The 26,259-nt window shown below is 35.1% G+C and overlaps 1 protein-coding gene across 4 annotated transcripts in view; it reads left to right on the forward strand.

Moving 5' to 3' along the window:
- LOC136037304 (ras-related protein Rap-2c-like) overlaps positions 1-26,259 on the forward strand; it is a 90,608-nt gene that overhangs the window by 56,697 nt on the left and 7,652 nt on the right. For all 4 annotated transcript variants that reach the window (XM_065719956.1, XM_065719954.1, XM_065719952.1 and 1 more), the window contains one exon: positions 18,592-18,701. The gene's annotated coding sequence lies outside the window, so the exon portion shown is untranslated. The remainder of the gene's footprint in view (positions 1-18,591; positions 18,702-26,259) is intronic.

Here is a 26,259-nt window from a genome sequence, read left to right on the forward strand (position 1 = left end):
TTTCAATTAAGTTTAAATGATCGATTCTAGTGTAAATGAATATTTTTGTAGTAAAGTGTCTGAAAATACTTTAGGTGTGATAATACATGCCATTGGGTGCCATATTGGGAGGTAGAGTTGAGGTGGGGGGTTACGTGGGAGGATTTTTCCATGGAAAAACTTCTCATGTGGGAAGAGACTTTCAATTTCAGAAGAGGCAGGATTTTTTGCATTATTTAAAAAACAATGAAAAAATTAATATGAGAAGTTTTTTTCTACTGAAAGTGAGGAGCAGCATTAAAACTTACAACGAGCAGAAATTATTGCGCATATGAGGGATTTACCTCCTCGTAATACCTCGCTCTTTACACTAAAGTATTTTTAGTAATTTCAACTATTTATTCTACGGCCTTTGTGATTCAAGGGTCATTGTTAAGGAATTGGGACATAATTTATGCTTTAATGTAAAGAGCGAGGTATCGACGAGGGGTGAACTCACTCATATACGCAATAAAAATATACGAATATAGAAGTTCGTTACGTAAGTTATTTCGTAAATTACGTATATTTTTTACTAATGAAAATGTCCGTAAAACAATTGAAAGTTCTAGTTGCCTTTTTAAGTAATCAAAAAATTGGAGGGCAACTAGGCTTCCTCCCTCTCCTTTTTTCTCAAAAGCTTCCGATTAAAACTATGAGAAAGCCATTTAGCCAAAAAGAAAATTAATATGCAAATTTCGTTTGAATTATTTATGTGCGGAGAGCCAAGATCAAAACATGCATGAATTAAAAAACGTCCAGAAATTAAATACAAAAATACAAGTTTTTTTAAATGAAAGTAAGGAGCGACATAAAAACTTAAAACGAACAGAAATTACTCCGTATATGAAAGGGGCTTTTCCTCCTCAACGCCCCGCTCTTTACGCTAAAGTTTTTTTTACTGTTTTAAAAAGTAGAGTTAAGAGAAAGAGTCAAACTTTAGCGTAAAGAGGGAGGCGTTGAGGAGGAAAAGCCCCTTTCATATAAGGAGTAATTTCTGTTCGTTTTAAGTTTTAATGTCGCTCCTTACTTTCATTTAAAAAACTTGTTCTTTTTTATTTAATATCAAAAAGACCTTTTAGATTAGCTACCAAAAAGTAAGATTTGTGTTAAAAAATGATCATTATTTATGTCGTGATTGTTCTTTGTTCCTTATAGAACTTCTTTTAAGTGATGATGCTGGCTTTTTTTTTAGTTTTAATGGTGACGTATTTATTGTAAGTCTCATTTTATATTTATCTATGCTTTGCTGATTATGGCTCTTAGATATAGAGCCAAAATATTCATTAGAAAAAAATTCATTGTTATTTATCTTGCTGCTGCAGCAGAAACTTTTCCAAGGTCATCCAAGGTCAGTGCCCTTGGGAGGGGAAAGCAAAGACCTATTTCAAACTGCCTATGATAATGATTAGTAAGTAAGGAGCCATCTATCAGATCTTGGACTAGGAGAAAGAGCACATCGGACTGACTTATGTTTTGGTTATTTGTCTTGCTGCTATAGCAGAAACTTTTCCAAGGTCATCAGAGATCAGTGCCCTTGGGAGGAGAAAGTGAAGACTTATTTCAAGCTGCTCATGATAATGATTACTAAGTAAGGAGCCATCTATCAGATCTTGGACTAGGAGAAAGAGCACATCGGATTGAATTAAGTTTTGTTTATCCCTGCTCTGACGTCCTCTGGCATCACCAGAAATAAGTATGCGATTTTAAACTTCCCTCTTATTACTATAATGGCTTTGATAGTTTCGTCATTGTCTGGTCTAAACCGATGAAAATGATTCTTTTAAAATACCCCTCTTAGCAGGTTGAAAACTAACTCTTTCAAAGGACCTGTCGACATTAATCTCTTTCCAAATTGGCTTGACACCCTCAAGGTTTTATTAGTATGCCTATAGTCTATTTTGGGTTGTTTTTACAGATGGTCATATTCCCCCTTGAATAATTATTACAATCTTGTTTGATCATGAACAGCATAATCGAGTTTGGCCAAATTTGGTACCCTTGTACGCAGACTCAAGAATACCACAAATAATCATAACGGTTTGTGGTATATTCTAAAATTTAAATTATAAGTGTTCACTTTTTATAGTTTATGCGCTTATAAATATATTCAAGATTTTTTGAGGGTTTATAGATCATTGTATAATTTATAAGATTGCTGTTTTTATAAGTTTACAATTATTGTAAAATTAAACGAGAAAAAATTACCCTGAGCATAAGTGCCACAAAGTACCAAGGATTGTGAAAATAAAATCTTATTTGGATTGGTTTAGTTGAAACTCACACTACTATATCAAACAGTTCGTGGTAACGAACTGTAGTAAGGAGCGACCCGGCTCAATAGTAAAAGAAACTCTAAAAAACGGAATTTTGATGCTAAAAGATACATCAAAAGAATCGGCTTTCAATGCTGATTTTAAATATATAAGTTTCATCAAATTTAGTCTTAAGTGACCAAAAAATTGGAGGGCACCTAAGCCCCCTCCCACGCTCATTTTTTTCCCAAAGTCAACGAATCAAAATTTTGAGATAGCCATTTTGTTCCGCATAGTCGAAAACCATAATAACTATGTCTTTGGGGATGAATTACTTCCCCACAGTCCCTGGGGGAGGGGCTGCAAGTTACAAACTTTAACCAGTGTTTACATACAGTAATGGTTATTGGGAAGTGTACAGACGTTTTCAGGGGGATTTGTTTGGTTTGGGGGGGAGGGGGTGATGGGAGGGGGCTATGTGGGAGGATCTTTCCTTGGAGGAATATGTCTTGGGGGAAGAGAAATTCAATGAAAAGTGCGCAGGATTTTCTAGCATTACTATAAAAAAACAATGAAAAAATAAACATGAGTTTTTTCAATTGAAATTAAGGAGTAGCATTAAAACTTAAAACGAACAGAGATTATTACACATATGAGGTGTTTTTCTCCTCCTAAATACCTCGCTCTTTATGTTAAAGTATTTTTAGTAATTTCAACTATTCATTCTACGGCCTTTCTGATTGAAGGGTAATTCTTAAAGAATTGGGACAAAAGTTAAGATTTAGTGTAAAGAGCGAGGCATTAACGAGGGGACAAACCCCCTCATATACATAATAAAAATATAAGAATATAGAAGTTTCTTACGTAAGTTAATTCGTAAGTTACGTATATTTTTTACTAATATAAACGTTTGTTAAAAATTAGAAGTTCTAGTTGCCTTTTTAAGTAGCTGAAAAATTCGAGGGCAGCTACGCCTCCTTCCCCCTCCATTATTTCTGAAAATCGTCTGATCAAAACTAAGAGAAAGCCATTTAGCCAAAAAAAGGAATTAATATGCAAATTTCATTTTAATAATTTATGTGTGGAGAGCCAAAATCAAACATGCATTAATTCAAAAACGTTCAGAAATCACAAAAAAAAACTACATAAAAAAACCATTAAAACTTAAAACGAACAGAAATTACTCCGTATATGAAATGGGTTGTCCCCTCCGCAATCCCTCGCTCTTTACGCTAAAGTTTGACTCTTTGCCACAATTCTGATTTTTAAAACAATTAAAAACTTTAGCGTAAAGAGCGAGGGATTGCGGAGGGGACAACCCATTTCATATACGGAGTAATTTCTGTTCGTTTTGTTTTAATGTCGCTCCTTATTTTCAGTTAAAAAAAACTAGTTTTTTTATGTAATACCTTAAGGGATCCAGACAAATCGTTTGAAAATCTAATAATAAAATAAAGCAAATTGAAAATTTTAAAAATTGGCAGTTTCGAGGATGTAGTTGTTTTCTGAAATGTTTTCTAAAGTTTTTACAGACGAAAAGGGTAGTTAAGCTTGCTAAATTTTGCTTAGTGATTTTCACAGTTCAAAGTGGCAACGCTAACAGAAATTTCCTAAAAAGTGAATAATTTTGAAACTAATAAAAGAAAAGTCTTCGAAAAATGCAGATTTTGGATATGAATATACCTAAAATGGATCCAGGGAACAAAAACAATTTTTGTTGTAATGTTCTTGGTACTTGGTACGATTCAGTCATAATGAATAGCAAAGTCTCAAATGTTACAGTGTACTTTCTTGACAGGATTTTATGTACATAGCAATGTCTACAGCTATTTTGTCCTTTCCAGGCTAGTATGGAAGAATTTATCTCGGGGAGAGGAAAGGTTTGATAAAACTAAAAATTAGGCAAGACCAGTTTTGAGGAAAATGTTCAGAACAATTTTAAAAACGGCACTCAATGAAGCGGCCTTGGTTCAAAGACCCACTTTTCACTGTTTAAATATCTGGTTCATTGATCTAGTTCTTCTGGGGATCTTTGTAGATAACTTCGAAGACCGCACTGCCTTTCCATGACGAAAGTAAAACAGTTCAAAATAGGGATGAAAACCTTTTTATTGACAGTGAATAGATATAAAATTATTTAACTGGATATTTCGAACACATATACAGTGTTCATCATCAGCAGTAAAACTAAAAGACATGAATGAAAATATCCAGTTAATAATCCAGTTAAATAATGTTGAATAAAAAATCCAGTTAAATATTCCATGAATATCCAGTTAAATAATTTTATATCTATTCACTGTCAATAAAAAAGTTTTCATCCCTATTTTGAACTGTTTTACTTTCGGCTGGGGAGCTTTACCTCTCTGTAACGTCATTTGTCAGGCTCAAAGGGGAGCTGACTCCTTACCACCTGTCATACATCTTGGAGCGTCATGTGAGCTCCACGGTTCCGCCACGTTGGGCTCGCGTCACTTGGTGTATATGATTTATGAGAGTGGGTGATCCCTCGGTCAGTCTATGAGTCACTCACAGACAAACCCCTAGCTGTGATTACCGGACAGTCCGCCGTGCAAAAAGCGGGGTAGGAAAGTAGCAATGGTACTTGGCAGTTTTCAAATTTGTTGGCAGATTTTGTCTGAAAATACCATTTTTACATATAAGATACTTTTTGCTCAAAGAGAAGTTGTCAAAGCGCAAGTTGTGCTGCTAAAGTGTCGGCAGCTTTTGGAATTCTGATACTGGCAGCTTTGGAACTTTTTCTGTACCTGTGGACAGTGTATATGTTTAGGAAAAAGTACCTGAAAATGAAAAGAAACCAAAAAGGACCAATAATTTTTTGCTTTAAATAGAAATAGTTTATATGTATTCTAGTGATGCGAAAACGTTTACCCTAGGTCAGCCATGTAGAAAAACATAAGTTTCGTTTTTTTATATGATTAATGTCTTATGGTGCCGTAATTCATCATCTGATTATGCTGAAGCATCCTAAATGAAAGCGCCAGCAAAATGAATGAGCTTTGGTTTTGCGAGTTCAGGGTGCTAGAGTAGGTTTCAAAATTAATGTTAAGAAGACTAAGTCACTAAGGCTAGGAATAAGTGAAGATAAAAAGGTGACATTGGATAACGGAAAGATTGATCAGGTGGGCAGCTTCGCTTACCTTGGAAGTATTATTAGTAAAGACGGTGGGAGCAGTGAAGATGCTAAAAGTAGAATAGCCTAGGCTCAGGGTGTTTTTTCACAGTTAAAATCAAACAGTTCGTGGTAACGAACTGTAGTAAGGAGCGACCCGGCTCAATAGTAACAAACACTCTAAAAATGGAATCTTGATACCAATAGCTACATCAAAAGAATCGCATTTTAATGCTGATTTTAAATATATAAGTTTAGTCTTACCCATCAAAAGTTACGAGCCTGAGAAAATTTGCCTTATTTTAGAAAATAGGGGGAAACAACCCCTAAAGTCAAAGAATCTTAACGAAAATCATATCATCAGATTCACGTATCAGAGAACCCTATCGTAGAAGTTTCAAGCTCCTATCTACAAAAATGTGGAATCTTGTATTTTTTGAAGGCAGATCACGGGTGCGTGTTTATTTGTTTGTTTTTTCCTGGGATGATCGTATCGACCCAGTGGTCCTAGAATCTTGCGAGAGGGCTCATTCTAACGGAAATGAAAAGTTCTAGTGCCCTTTTTAAGTGACCAAAAAAATTGGAGGGCACCTAGGCCCCCTCCTACGCTAATTATTTTCCCGAAGTCACCGGATCCAAATTCTGAGATAGCCATTTTATTCAGCGTAGTCAAAAAACCTTATAGCTATGTCTTTGGGGACGACTTACTCCCCCACAGTCCCCGTGGGAGGGGCCACAACTTACTAACTTTGACCAGTGCTTACATATAGTAATGGTTATTTGGAAGTGTACAGACGTTTTCAGGAGGATTTTTAGGTTTGGGGGGGGGGTTGAGAAGAGGGGTTATGTTGGGGGAACTTTCCTTGGAGGAGCTTGTCATGGGGGAAGAAAATTTTCATGAAGGGAGCGCAGGATTTTCTAGCATTATTTAAAAAAAAATGAAAAAATAAATATGAAAAAGTTTTTTTCAACTGAAAGTAAGGAGAATCATTAAAACTTAAAACGAACAGAAATTATTATGCATATGATGGGCTCACCTCTCCCTAACACCTCGCTCTTTACGCTGAAGTATTTTTAGTAATTGCAACTATTTATTCTACGGCTTTTGTGATTCAGGGGTCATTCTTAAGAAATTGGGACAAAATTTAAGCTTTAGTGTAAAGAGCGAGGTAATGACGAGCGGGTGAACCCCTTCATATACCTAATAAAAACATGAGAATACAGAAGTTCGTTACATAAGCTAATTTGTAAGTTACGTATATCTTTTACTAATAAAAACATTAGTAAAAAATTGAAAGTTCTTGTTGCCTTCTTAAGTAATCAAAAAATCGGAGGGCAACTAGGCCTCCTCCCCCGCTCCTTTTTTCTCAAAATCATTCGATCAAAACTATGAGAAAGCCATTTAGTCTAAAAAATAAATATGCAAATTTCGTTTTAATTATTCATCAGCGGATAGCCAAAATCAAAACATACATTGATTCAAAAACGTTCAGAAATTAAATAATAAAAAACAAGTTTTTTTAACGGAAAGTAAGGAGCGACATTAAAACTTAAAACGAACAGAAATTACTTCGTATATGAAAAGGGCTGCTTCCTCATCAATGCCCCGCTCTTTACGCTACAGTTTCTTACTATTTTAAAAAGTAGAGTTAAGAGAAAGAGTCAAACTTTAGCGTAAGAGCGGGGCGTTGATGAGGAAGCAGCCCTTTTCATATACGGAGTAATTTCTGTTCGTTTTAAGTTTTAATGTCGCTCCTTACTTTCCGTTAAAAAAAACTTATTTTTTTTATCTAATAGTTTGGAAGAATAGGAAGTTAAATCTGCAAACCAAGATTAGAATATTGGAAGTTACAGTGATGACAGTAGTCAAATATGGCTCTGAAGCATGGGCGCTCCGAAAAGTGCATTAAGTTTTGCTAGATGTTTTCTAGAGAAATTGCCTACGGATTGTTCTGGGTACCCGGCTGATTGACCGTATTTCAAATAGTAGGCTGTACGAAAAACGTGACTCAATTCTGCTTTCTAGGGCTATGATGAAAGAAAGGGTGAGATGGCCAGGGCACGAAGGATGAAAGATGACAGATTGCTGAAGATTGTCCTTATTGGCCAACCGTCTGGGGCTAAATGGAAAGCAGGTTGTCCTCGTCTAAGGTGGGAGAGTATCATAAAGAAAGATTTAAAGGAAACGGGAACTTCCTGGGAGCGTGCAAAGAGAGAGGTTTTGAATATATTGGGATGGAGGAGGAGCGTGCGTAGGTTTGTTGGCCTCAGGCGGCTTGGTGCTGCAGTGAATTATCAGTAGTAGTAGTGTCTTGGAGGATTGCCCATTTTCCACAACGCTTGGTATAGTCCCCAAGACACTCGGCATACTTTCGCCACCTGTTTCCTGGTGTTCATGGCTTCTGAAAGTTGGTGCCCCCTCGGTTTATTTTAATTAGGATTTCTATGCTGCCTTTTGCATCAAAACTCACCAATTTTTCAAAGTTTCGCAATCACTTTGCAATTTTGTATCAGTAAATATTTATCGTCGTAAATTGACTTGAAAACACAAAGAAAGATGACTTGAACAATTAAACCTGCGTTTTCAAGTTATAATGGATTCCTAGTTCAGTTAAAGTAGTCATCTATTCTCGGAATAAAGCGTCATTACTGTCCAATTAAAATGAGAAAGGGGAAATGCCACTTTATGGTTATTGAGCAGATGATTGGCCGACGGCCATTGAAGCGATAAATGACATGAGTCCAATGACTTTTTTATCGATGAATAAGTAATAAATAATCGATAAGTGATAAATAATCAATAAAGACGAATTATAATTTGTAAAATTATTGCATGCTTGGAGCTTAGTAAGATCATAAAGGAGCTTGTCTCAGGGTTGTCGGTAACTGTTCTAAAAGGTGTTCCAACGTAATCTAAAACAGCTTCCATGTAGTTTTCTAATTATCTAAAGTTTATTTTTAAGTATAATCATTTTCGACCAATCATGGTTTGCTTCTTCATTTATAAGCAGTTCCGATTGGTGCAAACTGATGATAGCTTTTCATTGACGTGTGGCTAGCAACACGTAAGAACGGTACTTAAGCAGAACTTGGTCTTCTCTAGTCTGAATCCTAGCAACTAATCAAGGATAGGAGGACCACAGAGTCGGAGCCAGAATGTTTGTTTGTTGGGAGGGTGTAGGGGCTAATCAAAATAATTTTCATCTGGTTTTTTAAATCCCATTTAAGAGTTTTGAAGCAGTTTTTAGTCTTTTATAAGAAATAGTCTTCTACCTACGTTTTTACGGCCAACTCACGAGCGCGCTAAGAGTAACCCCCCAATATTATCTGATAACATCCTCTAAAGCATTACTCAACCAGCAGGTATATTTCAAATGTAAGCAAATTTCAGTAATCGATTTTTCACCCTGCATGTCAGATATTGCAATCATATGGGAACGCGTAATTCATGTAATCATTCTAGTATGCCCGAACAGGGGATTCTCCTTGTGTTCAATAGGTTATTTCGTAGAATCTGTTTCCTATCATAGTATTAAAAAGGGTTTCATGATCCAGATATCTTGGGCTCCATTCCGTTGAGGGGGATCCCTTTCGAATCCTAACGTGGCCAAACATCTTTAGTTAATAAAGGTTTTCTGAGAAAAACGCCTTTAAAAAAAAACCCTCGAAAGAAAATCAAGTCCTGAAGAAAAAAAATGTTGAAGTATGATGTAACATCCCACGTACATCGTCAATAAGTAGCACCCACTTAAACTCCCCTAGTTACGACCGGGGATTCCCCGCTTGACTAGCGGGGACCCGTTGGAATTGGATGTTAATGCCTCCAGTGAAATTGGATACTAGGGCCCCCGGTGGTTAGGTTAGGATTCCGATGAAATTGGATACTAGGGTCCCCAGTTAAATTGGATGCTAGGGCCCCTGGTGGGTAGGCTAGGGGGCTCCTGTTGGAATTAGATGCTAGGGGGCCTGGTGGAATTGCTTGCTAGGGTCGGGTGTCTTGAAGTTTCCCTTACTAGCGGTTCCTGAAGTGTTTCCCCCACACTCTTAGGTTTTTTAAGCATAACAACCATAGGAAAAACGTTCCCTATTACGTAGCATGCACCTACATCACTTTGAAAACATTCCCTGTGAAGTAACATGCACCTGCACTGGCCTGAAGGGAAACTTCTTCATCTTGAGTCATCAAAGGAAAGAAGTCATCGTAACGGAAAAGGCATCATATTAAAGGAAAAGGAGTCATCTTAAGTAAGAAAGGAGTAGTGGCTATGGGCCTTGTGGAAACCAGTGAGGCCTCACTACTAGTATCTGTTAAAAAGAGTAAAAATCACCCCACAGATTAAGCTTTGCCCCTCTCCTGTGCTTGATTGAACCTTGTAAAATGAGCCTGTGGCATTTGCCGCATATATCTTAGTTAGCCATTTATACTTCTATATTGTTATTGATAATATTTGTTTTTAAAAATTAAATTAGCCAACTCCATAACCTTACTTTTTGCTTTACAATCGTATCTACAACCTTATTTCGAAAAGCTTGTACACCAAGTGACGCATGCAAGGCGCCGTGGAAATAGTTGTGCTGCCAAAATGTACAATGTACTCCAGATGGCGGGGAGTGGGTGATCCCTGGGGATCCACCTAAAAAAATTGCCGAATTTTCTTTGAAAAAAGCACATTCTAAAATGTTTACTCCTCCCCTCCCAAGGGTTGTTCCTGTCTATTTATCACCTTGTGTGTTGGTATGTCACCAGTTTGCCAGACGGTGAAGAAAAAACACTATACTTTAGTAATTTTTGTTTGATTTAGTGATTTTTTTTTTCAATAATCTGGTGATTTATGTGCTGATTTAGTCATTTTATTTCTTTGGGCAAAATGAAAAATCACTAGAAATAGTCATAAATCACTGAGCTGGCAACACTGTATATCGCCCTTTTTTTAAACCGTTACATTTAAGTTTGATCGTTTTCCCTTGTACCCCGTTTCCTTTTTTTTCAATTGCCCATGGAAGAAAAATCGCTTTCAAGTTGGAAATAACAATAAAGACAAGGCTCAATTGTTCCACTGCTTTGCTACGCTTGCCAGGAAATTAAAGAGAAATTCCTAATAGGAACCCTGTCGCCTTTTACTGTAAAGAAAAAGGCAGAAGTGACTGGAGAAGAAAGTGATAGTTATCTGAGATGACAGATGAAATCCTGAAATGCAAAGAAAAAAGAAGGAAACTAAAAATAAGACCTGCGGCATTGTAAGCCATAAAAACGCGACTGCTGTCTCTAATAGTCATTCCCTTTTCTTACTTTCTTTTTTTGTGAAAATGCATGGATTATAAGCCAGGCATATTATTGAGGAAGTTCTGAAAATGAATTAAGGTGGACTTAAAGAATCGTCCTGTCTCGTCCATTATAAGCTTTTTTTTAAGCTTGTGTGGCTAAAATATTTAGAATTGATTGGGCTGTCCTGCCAAAATTTATAGAGCTTGGATAAGAAATCCGTGTAAACGACAAAAAAGTAAAAGCCGACAACTACTTTCCTGGAAGTCAGAGAAAAACCATTTTACTTCACATGTTCCGGAGATGGATATATTTAGATTTAATGAAACATAATCAAAATAAAATGTAAATTGTGTTGTTTTTTGTTGTTTTTTTTTCGATTAAAATGGAGCAGAATTTTCTGCTTTAAGTTTAGGACAAGGACAGTCCCTAAAAATGCTCTAGCATACCTTCTGGGAAAACGTTGAAAATCAACTCAAAGTAAATACTATTCGAACAATTTTGCAGCTTTGGGAGTTCCGTGTGGTGCCACATATTTTTATTGAAAACCTTGCCGACATAAGGGATGTATTATTTGTGGCGTAGCTACATTGAATAGACAGAGCATTGCTTAACAATAATTTTTGTTAGCCTCTCGTTAGTTTTTCGAACTGTTAACAAATTCAAGATTTTCTATGAAATTTTATCAAAATTGTAAGGAAATGTTGTTTTGGTAACTTGGGAGCTTTAGAAATTCCTTGTGGTGCATGGAAAATTCTATAATGGACGCTTTGTCTCTGAGATGTTAAGACTTGTAAAATGATTTTAAGGTGTCGAGGGGCCTTAGAGGCATTATCTGAAAATGAATAAAGCAGTGCTCTTTTAATTGTGTGGCCAGTAGGTGCGCTAAATATGACCTGATATAATAAATGTGATATAATATTGTATGATATAATTATATAATGAATATAATATTAAAATAAAAGATTAAAGCTAAATAAAATACAAAAAATAAAGTTGTATTAATTTTAACCTGTTTTTTTAATTTTACTTTATATCGGACCAAAAATAATATTATATTAGCCAACATGATTCAAAGACATATTGCCATTTTTAATGTACCAAGGACAGTGAAAATGGAATTTGATTCGCTGAAGTGAATATTTTGAAACTTATGTAGTCATGTAGGCTGCATTTAAAAAAATTAAAAGCATTCGGGATTTGAATTTTTAATATAATGCCTGCATATGAAGTCGTAAAGGTTTGGTAGTAGCAGGTGCCACATAAAAAAGAAGAAACTCAGGTGAAGAATTACAAAACAGGCTAAAACTATATGGCACCAGACAACTTCAAGAACGTTTAGATTTCCTTTGGAGGGGTTATTTTTAATGGATTGCCTCCATATGAAGTTGTGAAGGTTTGGTAGTAGCAGGTGTCACATAAAAAAAAAGAAACTTGGGTGAAGAATAATAAAGTAGGCTAAAACCATATGGCACCAGACAAGTTCAAGAACGTTTAGATTTCCTTTGGAGGTGTAATTTTTAATGGATTGCCTCCATATGAAGTTGTGAAGGTTTGGTAGTAGCAGGTGCTACATAAAAAAAAAAGAAACTCGGGTGAAGAATTCCAAAACAGGCTAAAGCCATGTGGCACCAGACAACTTCAAGAACGTTTAGATTTTCTTTGGAGGTGTAATTTTTAATGGATTGCCTCCATATGAAGTTATGAAGGTTTGGTAGTTGCAGGTGCCACATAAAAAAAGAAACTTGGGTGAAGAACAATAAAGCAGGCTAAAACCATATGGCACCAGACAATTTCAAGAGAGTTTAGATTTCCTTTGAGGTATAGTTATATTTGGGAATCAATAGATTGTTAATATCTGAATTTTTGCGGACGAAAAGTTTTTACCAATTTTTTTTACCGATTAGTTTTACCAATTTTTTTAATAATTTCTACGAGGCAATACCGACGAAAATGTAATGTTGCCATAAAATCTCCCTGAATTTGGAGCAATCAAAAGATAAAAGAAAATCGTGGATTTAGATAGGACCCCTCTTAGCGTTCCTCCTGAGCCTCTAAGAGGGCTACAGGGGGAAAATAGGTTTTTGTTTTAACGCCCTTCGTACTTTAAACTAGCCTATGTTTTGTTTTAATAATTTTGGTACTATGTGCCTTGATTTCACTAGGCTGCAGCTACTGCTGCAATCTAGTGATAACTGATGGATCGAGGATGAAAATTGTTCAATACATAATTTTATTTTCGTAATAATTTTGAAAACTCTTTATGAACTTTCCGAAGTATTTGGAGGCCTGGTATAAAAATATTTGGATGGTTAATGGTCAGTAATGCTCATAATTCTTGATAATTTTCAAAATTATATTTAGAACTAATATTTAGATAATATTTACTTTATAATTTCAAAAACTCTTTCTTTATAAATTTGTCGAAGTACATTGGTGTTAAGTGTTTTGAGGTTCATTTGTCAACACTGATAATATTATTTTTGGAATAATTTAAAAGGCTTTAAAACTTGTCCAAGTTTTTGGTGACTATGCCTAGATTAAATTATTATGCCTAGATGAGAAAAAAAAAGAAACTTCAATTGGGCTTGTGTCCAATTAGGCTATGAGCCATCCCTTCTTGAATAAACACTTTTAAAGCTGTTAAATGTGACGTTCCTTGGTTACGATTATTCGCAGTCCTTATAAAAATAAACAATTGATTGATTGCCATTTAGAAGAATGGTCAGATGAGCCGAATTTTAACAGTTACGTATAATACCATAAATACTAGCTCTTCATGGGTGCGGAACATCCTTTTTGTTTCTCTATCTCCTCCTCAGATGGCATCTGTTTGTTATGTGGAGGCTTGTGTTTTTTATTTATGATACGGAATTGTTGATCCTTGGTTGAAACATATGGTCGTCTAGGACAAGGAAAAATAATTCCATTCCATGACGAAAATTCCAGGATGCGAAAAAAAAACATAAAATCGACCTTCATGCCACCCCTGAGATCTTATCAAATTACGTAATTTAAGATTGAATCTGAAAGAAAATATCTTATAGCAATAGTTGGAAAAAGTTTATGGAGCAGAACCGGCATATTTCTGTGCCTTCACCAAACCGTTCTGACGATAGGCCCTCTTTAAATGAAGGCCCTCTTTTAATTAACAAAACAAAAAACCTGTACAAAAGAGTCTTTAAAAGCGGGGGGTTTTGGGGGCGGCAGCCCCCCAACTTCCTCCCCTAATTCCTGTACGTTTTAAGGTTCGACTTTGGGACGCAGCCTCTTTAACTCTTTAAGAAAACGAAGTTTTTTTCATATTATTTCTGTACGTTTTTCTACAATCCATGGTGGATGTAATTTAATAATAATTTTCCATGTTTATTTTCTCGCTTTCTGTATCAATAAATTCAAACTGACAAAATTATCTAATTTTGATAATTTTAATAGTTTAGCAGCTTAATTAAAAATTTAGCAGCTAGTGGTTTTTACCCACCCGCCTCCGGTTTATGGGCCCAGCGCGCTTCCGCTTGGCCAAGCTGCTGTTATGCTTGTTATCAAACAAGTTATTACAATAGAAAATTTCACCAACGGCTTCAATTAGGAAATCAATTTAAATGGTTCTTTTAACTTGCTTCCATCAAGCCTTACCCCCGCTTCAGTATAAATTCTTGTGAACATTCCAGTATTAATTCTGATCACATGTTTCCATGTTTATTTTCTCCCTTTCTGTATCAATATATTCAAACTGACAAAATTACCTAATTTTACAAATTTTAAAAAGTTAGCAGCTAGCGGTTTCGATCCACCGACCTCTGGGTTATGGGCCCTACACGCTTCCGCTGCGCCAAGCTGCTGTTAGTGTTAGAATTTTTCAAACAAGTGATGTTATTACAAGAGAAAATTTTACCTTCAATGGGGAAATGGGTTTTTCTAAGCTAGAAAATCGGGGGGTTAAGATTTTCCGACGAAACTTTCCAGGATAATTACTCGGAGAATTCCGCGTCGAATGAGTCTTCGTACACCCAGATCCGATGTCGGCTGTGACCTGTAGGCGTGGCAGAAAAAAAAGGGTTTCTGTCATTTTTCTCAAATAAAAATTTTACGGATTAAGACAGAATTTTTTGAAGCTTTCAGTCAGTCTCACCATGTCGAGCTGATCATTTTGATGTACTTGATGTTGAAATTCGTAACTTTTAACAACAAAAAACTTAACATGGGCTCTTATGGGGAAATGGGGTTTTTCTAAGCTAGAAAATCGGGGGGTTAAGATTTTCCGACGAAACTTTCAAGCAAAATTACTCGGAGAATTCCGCGTCGAATGAGTCTTCGTACACCCAGATCCGATGTCGGCTGTGACCTGTAGGCGTGGCGAAAAAAAAAGAACATGAACTTTAAGTGGCTATGCGTGGTTTCTTGAAAACAGGGAAGGAGTTATCGGATCGAGCTGAAATTTCGCGGATAAGCTCCTGGGCCCTAGGGAACCTTAACTTGTGAATTTCAGCCCGATCGGACAACGTTAAAGGGGGGCTGGGGTTGGGGGGTCGAAACTTTCGGCCAGATTTTCCCCATGAAGGAAAAGTTGGAGGGGGATGAAATTTGGCAGGTTTCTTAGTTGGAGCTCGGGCTACGAAATGCATCCCTCCCCATCCCTCTGCGACCACTGGAACCGAAGATCGCTTAACATTGTCGTGGTTCGCCTCTTTAAAGAGGCACGAGTGTGCCTCCTTGAAGTGAACGTGATTGTGTATTATACGCCACTCAAGTGCTTCGTTTAATTAGGACCTGTTTCTTTGACGCTCAATCCTAATGAAATATCCCATAATATGATGAAAATATTATATTTTAGAACGAATTTGGGCTATATATTTGCACATTCGGGGGGTGGGAGTAGAATATAGCAGGTCTGCATGCAAAATGTGCTGAATACAATTATTCTGTATATTATGAAGTAGGAATTGTTTTCCAGCTTCAAAATGTCCAAATACTTTATACCCGTCCCTAATGAGCAGATATATAGCCCAAATTATGTATTTCCCGTCTATTCTGTCGCAAGTACCTAAAGTGACCTAAGTGATCGACTGTTTCATGACAAAAGCGTACATGTACCAGAGGATACTCTACAGCAGGGTTGCCACCCGGTGAGAAACAATCACTAGATCTAGTGATTTTTTCCTGGTGTATTGATTTTGTTCAAAAGTCTAGTGATTTATGTACAGCTTTAGTGTAAGGGGGAAACGTAAATATTGGAAACCGGAAATCTTGGAAAACGCTTAGAGTGGAGAGATCGGGATGAAACTTGATGGGAAGAATAAGCACAAGTTCTAGATACGTTATTGACATAACTGGACCAGATCTGATCTCTTTGGGGGAATTGGGGGGGGGATTTCTAGTGCTTTGGTGAGTTCGAGAATAAGCACAAGTTCTAGATGCGTGATTGACATAACCGGACCGGATCCGATCCCTCGTCACAAGTGCCATATGAGCTCTTAGTTCTTGTCTTAGCTTTAGTTTAGGCAGTAAAAAAATGTCACTAGAAATAGTGGTAAATCACTAATGGTGGCAACCCCGCTTCAGATCCAACGATTTTGCAATTAAAAAAAGAACTGATGTTAAAGCCAGCTGGCTATTTTAAACGTTGATTTGGATGTTTTCTTTTGATTAAGGGTAGTAGTGACATGGGGTGGTAAGGGGGTTGTGGTATGGGTATTTTATAGCAATGATATTGCTGAAAGAGCCGGGTTTTTTGTTTGGCTCTTTTGTTCTTTTTTATTTGTTATCAATTTAAAAAAAACGTCTTCCACAAAATAAGTTTTCCAATGAAAGCTCCATTCAACCAAAAATGAGCAGAAAAAAAAGTAAAAGAAAATCTTCCAAGCGTAACACTACTACAAATCACACCAATAAAAAATAAATGAAACTCAAAACGAACAGAAATTACATTAAATAACCGAGTCAAACTCAAAACAAACAGAAATTAACATGAATGGGGCTGACACTTCCCCATGACCTCTGAAGACCAGGACATAAAGTGCACTTTACTAAAAGAAATACATTTTATATATTTTCACGTTTTTAACGTTAATAAATCAAAAACCATTAGGACTTTAAGGAATAAATATAAGTATATGTTTCTTAAGCTGTCAATCAAAATTCATTTGTTTCATTTCATTAAAGTGCGCTTTTGATTATGTAATTTAAGTAGTTTTATGCTTGGAATATTATTTGACTTAATGTCTTCTCATTTATGGTTTAATCTATCGCTAACTTTTCTTTGAAAAGCTTATTTTGTGGAAAAGTTTCTAAAATTAATTTCTTTTCGTTTTTTTTTTACATAGTCTTCTTCATGGAAAAAGCAAGAAATATTTAAAATCTTTTTTTTTTCTATAAGTCTGGCTTGTTCTTTGCATGCTGGAGAAAATCTTACCCAAATAGTATTGTTTTAATTTATTTTTATGCCTTCTCAAGCTGATCCGAAAAATAAAACTTAATACCATTCCCACAAAAATGTATCTATGCTCTTTGGCAATCCTGGACACACTCACACTCTTTTGTTTTAGTTAAATCTTACAGGAAAAGTAGTAATAGTTGTAGCTCTGAAAGTTTCGACTTTATACCCTTAGTCGTTCTCGAGATATTTCTGAGATGGCTTTTTGGCAACCAGCATACACCCAGTGTCTTTTAATTCAGTTTTAAAGTAATATTTAGTCTTAAAGCATAATGGGCAAATTGAATAACTGTGGGGGTTGACATTTCCAATGTCCTTAGAGACATAGTTACTGGATCGTTCAACTATGCTGAATAAAATGGCTATCTCAAAAGTTTTGGAGGGATAGTGTCTGGAGACCAACCAGCCCTTGTCCCAAAACCATTTCTGAAATTGGCCCTTGTGTTACCCCTTAAAACATCTGATCGACATTTTGAGGTACCTATTTTGTACTTCCTCTTTGCCTACTCAGTTTTGCGTATGGGGGAATTTTACGTGGAAGGATTTCCTGGGGGGTAAATGTCTAGACTCATGTTAACAATGGCCAGCTAGCCCAAAGACGTAATTACTGGACCTTTCAACTATGCTGAACAAAATGGCTATTTCAAAATTTTCATAGGATTTGTTTGGAGAAATGTTGGGCGTTAGGGAATGGTTGCCCTCAAATGACTTCACTCTTAAAAGGGGTACTAGAACTTTATTTCCAATCGAATGAGCTCTTTTCGAAGTTTCTATGACAAGTCTTTCTATACTAAGTGCCTTGGTCAGAAGAAAAGCCGAACAAAAAATGAATACATTGTGCCCATGTCGCTCTTTACTTAGGCAATGCTAGGGTTGATGAAACCGGCCAGTATCTTATGCGACACGCTAGCAAAAACTTCGGTTTTTGCGTAAGCGCAGTGTTTTTATTGTGTGAAATTGCTTTACTTTTCGTGGATAAAGACATCTAAATGTCTAGTGATAGCTTTTTTATCGTATTTTTTTCAGAAGGAATTTCTGCCCCTTGTCATAAATGTTTTATTTACCTGCTTTAGCTTGTGTGTTTCCATCATAGCATAATTGTATACAGTTTATTGACTGAAGAGCGGGCCAGGCGATCATTAACAAAAGGTTTTCTAGCCCAAACCTCTGGTGTGTATGAAGGGTGTATCCAGGATTTTTTTTTCGTGGGAGGATGGAAGGATTTATAATAAAAACTTTAAAAAACCATCAAAACTATGTTTCTATGTTACGTTTTAACGAGTCAGATAAAGATTTTCGGGGGGGGGGGGCTGTAAAATTCCTCCCACTAGATACGACCTTAGTGACAATGCTCAATCGATTAGTAACATTGTTGAAATAACTAAATGTCAGTTCGTTGTTATTCTTGCTAGTATCTGAACATTTGTTATAATTGTCGATGCAATCTAGTTATTTCAAACTACAATTGTACGAAATTTTTCTCTTGCAGGTAATGTGTTTTGATATTGGACCTGTGCTATGCCTGTAGCTGTTTTCTATTTGAATTCGGAGAAAATATTCAGTAACTACGAAATTCTGTTCCAATATGACACGTGTGAGGTAATGTTAGTTTTTTTTTGTTTTTTTTTTTTACTGTTAAATAATACTTTTATTAAATAATTTTAATTAAAAGTTAAAAAAAAAATTTTGGCTAATATGTATAAATTTAATGAGCAATTAAACTCACAAGGACTATTTTGCTAAAATAAATAAACTATAAACTACCAAGACAGTCAAAATAAGTAAGACAAAGAAAACAAAATAAGATACAAAGAATAACAACTAGAAATACCAACTATAAGCTAAATTGTCCATTTATAGGCTCTTTATTTACGTTGGGCTTACAAATAATACGTGCTCTACTGTTTCTTCAATACCACACATACAATTCGGAGTTGTATGTGTGGATTGGAGAATTATATTAATAAAATATTATTTTCTTAATCTGTAGTAATTCAATGTCATTTTAATATAATTCAATATCGTTTAATATAATTATACATAATATAATCACGGTAACATATATAGGTTATTTATGTATATATATATATATATATATATATATATATATATATATATATATATATATATATATATATATATATATATATATATATATATATATATATATATATATATATATATATATATATATATATATATATATATATATATATATATATATATGCCGATAAGTATTTGGACTTAATCTTTTATGTTACAAAGAAAAAAAATGCAATAAGGGAGTTGTGACCCCGCACCACCTATATTCAAGCTTAATTGAAATGAAGGGAGACTAGCGATTAATTCATAACTCCTCGCCAATTTTCAATCCTATTAAAATGATATTTAATTATTACAGATTAAGAAAATAATATTTTATTTTATTGGTAACCCAGAGGGCAACTGGTAAAAAAAATATGATAATTTCGTTTTCGATGACATAAGAACATTAAACCAGTAGAACTGGACGAAGCTCACACTTGAACTTGTCAACATGGTTTCTGTCAGTGGGAATACGAATTGTTTCTGGTTTCATATCTTGTTTATTAATTTTTGGCTACTACTCCAATCTTAGCGTATTGCCCATCAGATTCACGAATGTTATTTAAGATGTGGGTGGTTTAATTTATTGCAAAATTTCAAGTAATGGCTCTAAAAGAAATGTGAAATTTGTGCATGAGGCAGGTGGCTGGAATCGCATGACGAATGGTTAAGATTTTCTAACTCATTTTTATGTTTTTCGCCAAGGTTTAAGCTAGTTTTATACAATGGAATTTTATAGCACGAATTTTATGGCATAACCTACGATTATAGCCTACGATTTGTGGCCAGAACGGCTTTCATCCATGTCAGCTGTATCAAACTTGTTTTTCACCAGGGTTTCACTATTATATAGCATGAAGTGGTGATCTATTTCACAAAATCGTAAATAAGTATTGTGATTAACAGCATTGGCGATTAATGACCCATTACCAACGGATCATTTGCGGGCCCTACGATGTCAATGCACGATTATTTTTTTTTGGGGGGGGAAATGTGTTTCAAATCAAGGGGTGAATATTTTCTTTCTTTTTATTTTTTCTTCGATAGAGCTACAAAGAAAAGTATTTTTCAAAATCCCCCTCCTCCAATTTACTTGCCTGTCTCCATGCCCTCTTTTTGACTTACCCTACCTGACTACCTGAATTTTTGACTACCCTGTTTGAATGGGTTTTGATGGTAGGCTGTTGTAGCCTCACATTTTGCATAATCTTTGAACAATACGATTTTTATGATGCCACTTTTACCCTTGCATGTTCCTGGCCTCATTAATACCTCATTTATGCTAAATATTAAATAAAAAAAAACAAGTTTTTTTTAAATGCAAGTAAGGAGTGACATTAAAACGAACATAAATTATTTCGTATATGAAAGGGGTTGTCCCCTCCTCAATACCTCGCTCTTTGCGCTAAAGTTTGACTCTGTCTCAACTCTACTTTTTAAAACAATTAAAAAAAACTTTAGCATAAAGAGCGAGGCGTTCTATTTATTTCCTCATTTTTTAAATAATGCTAGAAAATCCTGCGCTCCCTTCATGGATATTCTCTTCTCTCATGAAAAATTTCTCCATGGAAAGATCCTCCCACGTAACCTCCTCCCTTGACCCCCCCAACACGAAAAAGTCCCCCTAAAAACGTCTGTACACTTCATAATAACTATTACTATATCCAAACAGTGGTCAAAGTTTGTAACTTGCAGACCCTCCCCCGGGGACTGTGGGGTATTAAGTCGTCCCGAAAGACATAATTTTTTGGTTTTTGACTAAGCTGAACAGAATGGCTATCTCAAAATTTTGATCCAGTGACTTTGGAGGGAAATGTGTGAGGGGGGGCCTAGGTGCCCTCCAATTTTTTTGGTCACTTAAGAAGGGCACTAGAACTTCTGATTTCCGTTAGAATGAGCCCTCTCGCGACATTCAAGGACCACTGGGTCGATACGACCACCCCTGGGGGAAAAAACGAAAAAAAACACAAACAAACAAATAAACACGCATCCGTGATCTGTCTTCTGGGAAAAAATGAAAAATTCCATATTTTTGTAGATAGAAGCTTGAAACTTCTATAGTAGGGTTCTCTGATACGCTGAATCTGATGGTATGGTTTTCGTTAAGATTCTATGACTTTTAGGGGGTGTTTCCCCCTATTTTCTAAACTAAGGCAAATTTTCTCAGGCTCGTAATTTTTGATGGGTAAAACTAAACTTGATGAAACTTATATATTTAAAATCAGCGTTAAGGCGCAATTCTTTTGATGTAACTATTGGTATCAAAGTTCTGTTTTTAAGAGTTTCGGTTACTATTGAGCCGGGTCGCTCCTTACTACAGTTCGTTACCCCGAACTGTTTGATAACAGGGAAGATGAGGGGTCTCCCTTCTACTAAGACTAACTGAAGGACTCCATATCTTAAAGAGTGGAATATTTTTTACTACAAATTCACAGTTTTCAGTCCTCACCCTCGAAATTTCTCTGATTACCCCTCCCCCTCCCACTTCTCCCGATGATTGGGTATATGTCTATTGATAATACAGTCAAAAGACAAGGCTGAAACAAAAGGGGACTCCCCTTTCTTCCGATGATTCGGTCTACGTCCATCGAAGACAGACAAGGCTAAAACAAAAGATAGAAAAAATCCCTAATATTCAGGTGTTAAATACCTTCCCAGAAGTTCTTTTTTGTTTCCTTATATTCAGTTTTAATTTTCTTCAAAGTTGTTTGATAACATTACTGTTTATTATTCTTAATGCGTTTAGTTTGGGTTTTCAATTCTAGAGCCGTCTTTATTTCCTCATTTTAGCAAGAAAAAGAGATTACAATCAAAGTATCTTTGATGCATTTTTACTGAAAAAATTATGAATTCAAGTCTCTTCGTATATTTTCCTTAAAATTGAGACGAAAATTACTTAATTTCAAAACTACTTTAGAGTTTTTCTTTCATCTTGTCTTAATTGGGAGAGATTTTCTTTTTATCTTATGTTTCTTCGGATTCCAAGAATTTTGCTGCACAAGTTTTTTTTTAAAGAATGTGATTAAAAGCCTAACCAAATATATGTCAAGTTTTACTATCTAGCCATATAATTGGCTAATATACGTAACCATTAGCCATGAAAACAACCACGTGGTCTTATAGAACAGGTGTCTGAAGCCATTCTACCCAGGGAGCAGCTTATAATGTAATGAATGGGTTTTCGACCCTTGAGAAGAGTATTAGAAATTCAAAATTTTTGAAAGTTGATTTTGCTCGTTTGTGATGAAAAATGCAAACAGTAAAAAGAAACATAATTTAGAATTTTTGGAAACACGGGGAAATGTTATATCAGCGAAGTACCGATTCATTACTGCATGTTTAGTGCAACTTATAACATAGTGAATGGGTTTCTGACTCTTGAGAAGAAGTATACGCTGCAGTTTTTTATTATTATTTTTTTACTTTTGGTTTTACTTTTTTTAAAACTTTCTTTTGCTTTTTTATTTATTTGTATAATTAATTTTATTTTCTTATTGTCACAGACTCTGATTTTAGTTTAAAATAGGTGTGGGGGAGGAATTACATATACTGCAAAACAATAAAAACCACATTCCATGAACCAGTGCTGCCTAATTAGGCCAGACTAGCTAGAACGTAGTGTATACGCAATTGAATAATTATTGCATCAAAGGCGTAGGGGCATGGCAAAAAAAACTATCTACCTGTTTAATTGACGAACTGCCACATTGCATGGCAGTGACAACTGCCACACAACGATTTATTTTCAGCCCTGAAAAAAATTTTATGACGTAATACAACGGGCACATGGAGCTAAAATGTCCCATTAAACACTCAGTCAGTAGGTATCTGGTGCTGGGTTTTTTTTCTTACTTTTGCGTGCTGTCTAACAGGCTCTGCTGCTAGTTAACAATTAAATATGCATTCCAGAATGTTAACAAATTACAAAGAAAAACTTAGCTTATAATACCAGACAGTTTTCAATGTGATCCATTCATACGCCCTGGCATGGGCGTAATTTGCTATTGGGCCGGGAGGGGGCAAATGCTTCCACCAGACCTAAGTTCGACTCCTCCCCCAGATCTCATTTTGCCCTTCCCCTGCCAGCTGAAATTTAGCTTTTCCAAAAATCTTGTCAAAATAAAGATAAGCCTGCATAACTAAAGCTTCCAGATAAGCAAGTCAGTTTTCTGTAGTATATTTTTGCCTTTATGGTACTCATTTTTTACTGCCTTTATTTCTCATTTTTTACTGCCTTTTTCACTGTCTTTTTCACTTGAATTGGGAAAATTTGTTTCAACTTTGCCCCCCCCCCAGGATTTTGATGAAATTATTCCACTGGAACCAGGAAAATAAATCATTTATAGCCTACAGGTGAGTTGTGATTTTCATTGGGAAATTTCCCCCCTACAGAAAATTCTCCAAATGGAAAATCCTCCTCCCCAAATACTTATATATAATCAAATATTTGATGTGATTATATCTATCTATCCCTTGATTATATCTAATCAAAATAATCAGCACGTAAGTGGGGGAGCTAATAAATTTAATTTTTGTCGAAAAGGTTTGAAAATGTGTATTTTCGACTTTCTTTTCTGAAAGTAGCTAAAGTATTTTTCAAAAGGAAAATGATTAGCGAAAGAGTTTGGAATTGTGACTGTGATTGTTTTGTTATAAACTTCAGAAGTCTATTCCCTTCGATAGTTCTCACCAGAAATAGTTCAAACAATGCTTGTCGCAGTACGTACGTGCAGACTCAAGAACGCGTATTGAGTTGATATTAATACACTATTATTAGGAAATATAGTGACTAAGCTGAATGGATGTTAAAGTATAAATTTGGATTTATTTTACTCTTGTCTTAATTAATTATTTATTTGTAAATTTATTATATCATTCATCCTTATTAATTATTTGTCTTCTGTAGTTATTTATTTATTCTGGTTAGTTTAGTAATTGTGTAGTTATTTATTTGATATTTAATTATTGATTATCTTATTTGTTCTTATTATTATCAATTATTTGCCTTCTTCATTCATATATTTATTTATTTATTTATTATCAAATTTGTTCTTATTATTTTATTAATTCTGATTATATCTTAATAATCCGCCTTGTCTACTTTATTTAGTCTTAGTTACTTGTTCTTCTTTTCTCGTGTAATCGCGTACTAAGATTACCTTTCAAATAATTTTTGACTTGAAACGTATTCGTTTTATTAATCGTGTTTTTTCTCCTAATTTTCCCTGGAAAATCTTTTCCCTGAAATAATATAACCTAGTTTCCTCCAAAAAAAGATCACTTTTCATATGTAATAGGCTATATTGTTTTTTAATTTTCAGAAATTCTAAAAGCTTCTTACAAAAACGTTGATATGGATACTCTCAACGAAGTTATATAGAAAAGAAATAAAAAAATCAGTTGCTCACGCTGCTTTGAGTTTTGATTTATATACCAATATATCCTTTTAGTTCTATATTTGTAAATCTTTTAACAGTACTTTAATCATTTTCTAATCTGCGTAATTCTTTCTTTTTTAATATTTTGACCAAAAGATGTATTTTCTCTTGTTACGTTTGAAAAGTGCTTTTTTATTACTTTTTTTCTCGTGTAAATCACAAATGAACATTGTCTCTCGAGTAATTACTGACTTCAAGCGTACTAATTTCATTAATCTCGTTTTTTTCCTAATTTATCTGGAAAGTCTTTTCCCTGAAATAATATCATAGTTTTCTCCAAGAAATGTATTTGCTTTTAAATGTAATTATGCCATGCTGTTGTTTTTAATTTTGGAAACCCTAAAAGTTTTTAGAAATAAAAACTTTATATGGATACTCCCAATGAAAAAAGATGGTTGCTTACATTATACTTTTTAACTCAAAAAGTTTCACATCGCTGAAATTCAGCTTCAAGAACGCGTGTTGAATTAATATTTTTAAATTTTGATTTAAAAAAAATTTGACATGGTTAAAATTTGGCTAAGATGAATGGAGATTAAAGTGTATACTGAATTTCGATTTTATACCAATATATCCTATTAGTTGTTCAATCGTGAAGCTTTTAACAGTACTTGCATCATTTTTTAATCTATGCGAATTTTCCCATTTCGATGTTTTGATCAAAAGATTTATGTTCTCTTGTTGTTTTTGAAGAGCTTATTTTTTTTATGGTTCTTTTTTTTCTAATTTTATCTGGAAAATCTTTTCCGTAAACAATTTAACCTATTTTCCTCCAGGATATATATTTGTTTTCGAACACAAATAGGCTATAGGCTATTGTTCTTTAATTCTTAGAAAGCCTAAAAGCTTCTTATAAAAACGTTGATATGGATACTCTCAACTAAGTTAAAAAAAAAGAAGAAAAGTAAGAAGACGGACTCATTCGTTATTTATGGGATAATATCAAACAGTTCGTGGTAACGAAGTGTAGTAAGGAGCGACCCGGCTCAATAGTAACCAAAACTAAAAAAAAATAGAATTTTGGTACCAATAGCTACATCAAAAGAATCGCATTTTAATGCTGATTTTAAATATATAAGTTTCATCCAGTTTAGTCTTACCCATCAAAAGTTACGAGCCTGAGAAAATTCGCGTTATTTTAGAAAATAGGGGGAAACACCCCCTAAAAGTCATAGAAGGCAGAAGGCAGATCACGGATGCTTGTTTATTTGTTTGTTTTTTGTTTGTTTTTTTCCCCAGGGGTGATCGTATCGACCCAGTTGTTCTAGAATGTTGCGAGAGGGCTCATTCTAACGGAAATGAAAAGTTAAGTCACCAAAAAAATTGGAGGGCACCTAGGCCCCCTCCCACGCTAATCATTTTCCCAAAGTCAACCTATCAAAATTCTGAGATAGCCATTTTATTCAGCGTAGTCGAAAAACCTTGTAACTATGTCTTTGGGGACGACTTACTCCCCCACAGTCCCCGTGGGAGAGGTTACAAGTTCAAAACTTTGACCAGTGCTTACATATAGTAATGGTTATTGGGAAGTGTACAGCCGTTTTCAGGAGGATTTTTTGGTTGGAGGCCGGGGTTGAGAAGAGGGGGATATGCTGGGGGAACTTTCCATCGAGGAATTTGTCATGGGGGAAGAA

Source organism: Artemia franciscana, chromosome 16 (genome assembly GCF_032884065.1).
Source record: "Artemia franciscana chromosome 16, ASM3288406v1, whole genome shotgun sequence".
NCBI lineage: Eukaryota > Metazoa > Arthropoda > Branchiopoda > Anostraca > Artemiidae > Artemia > Artemia franciscana.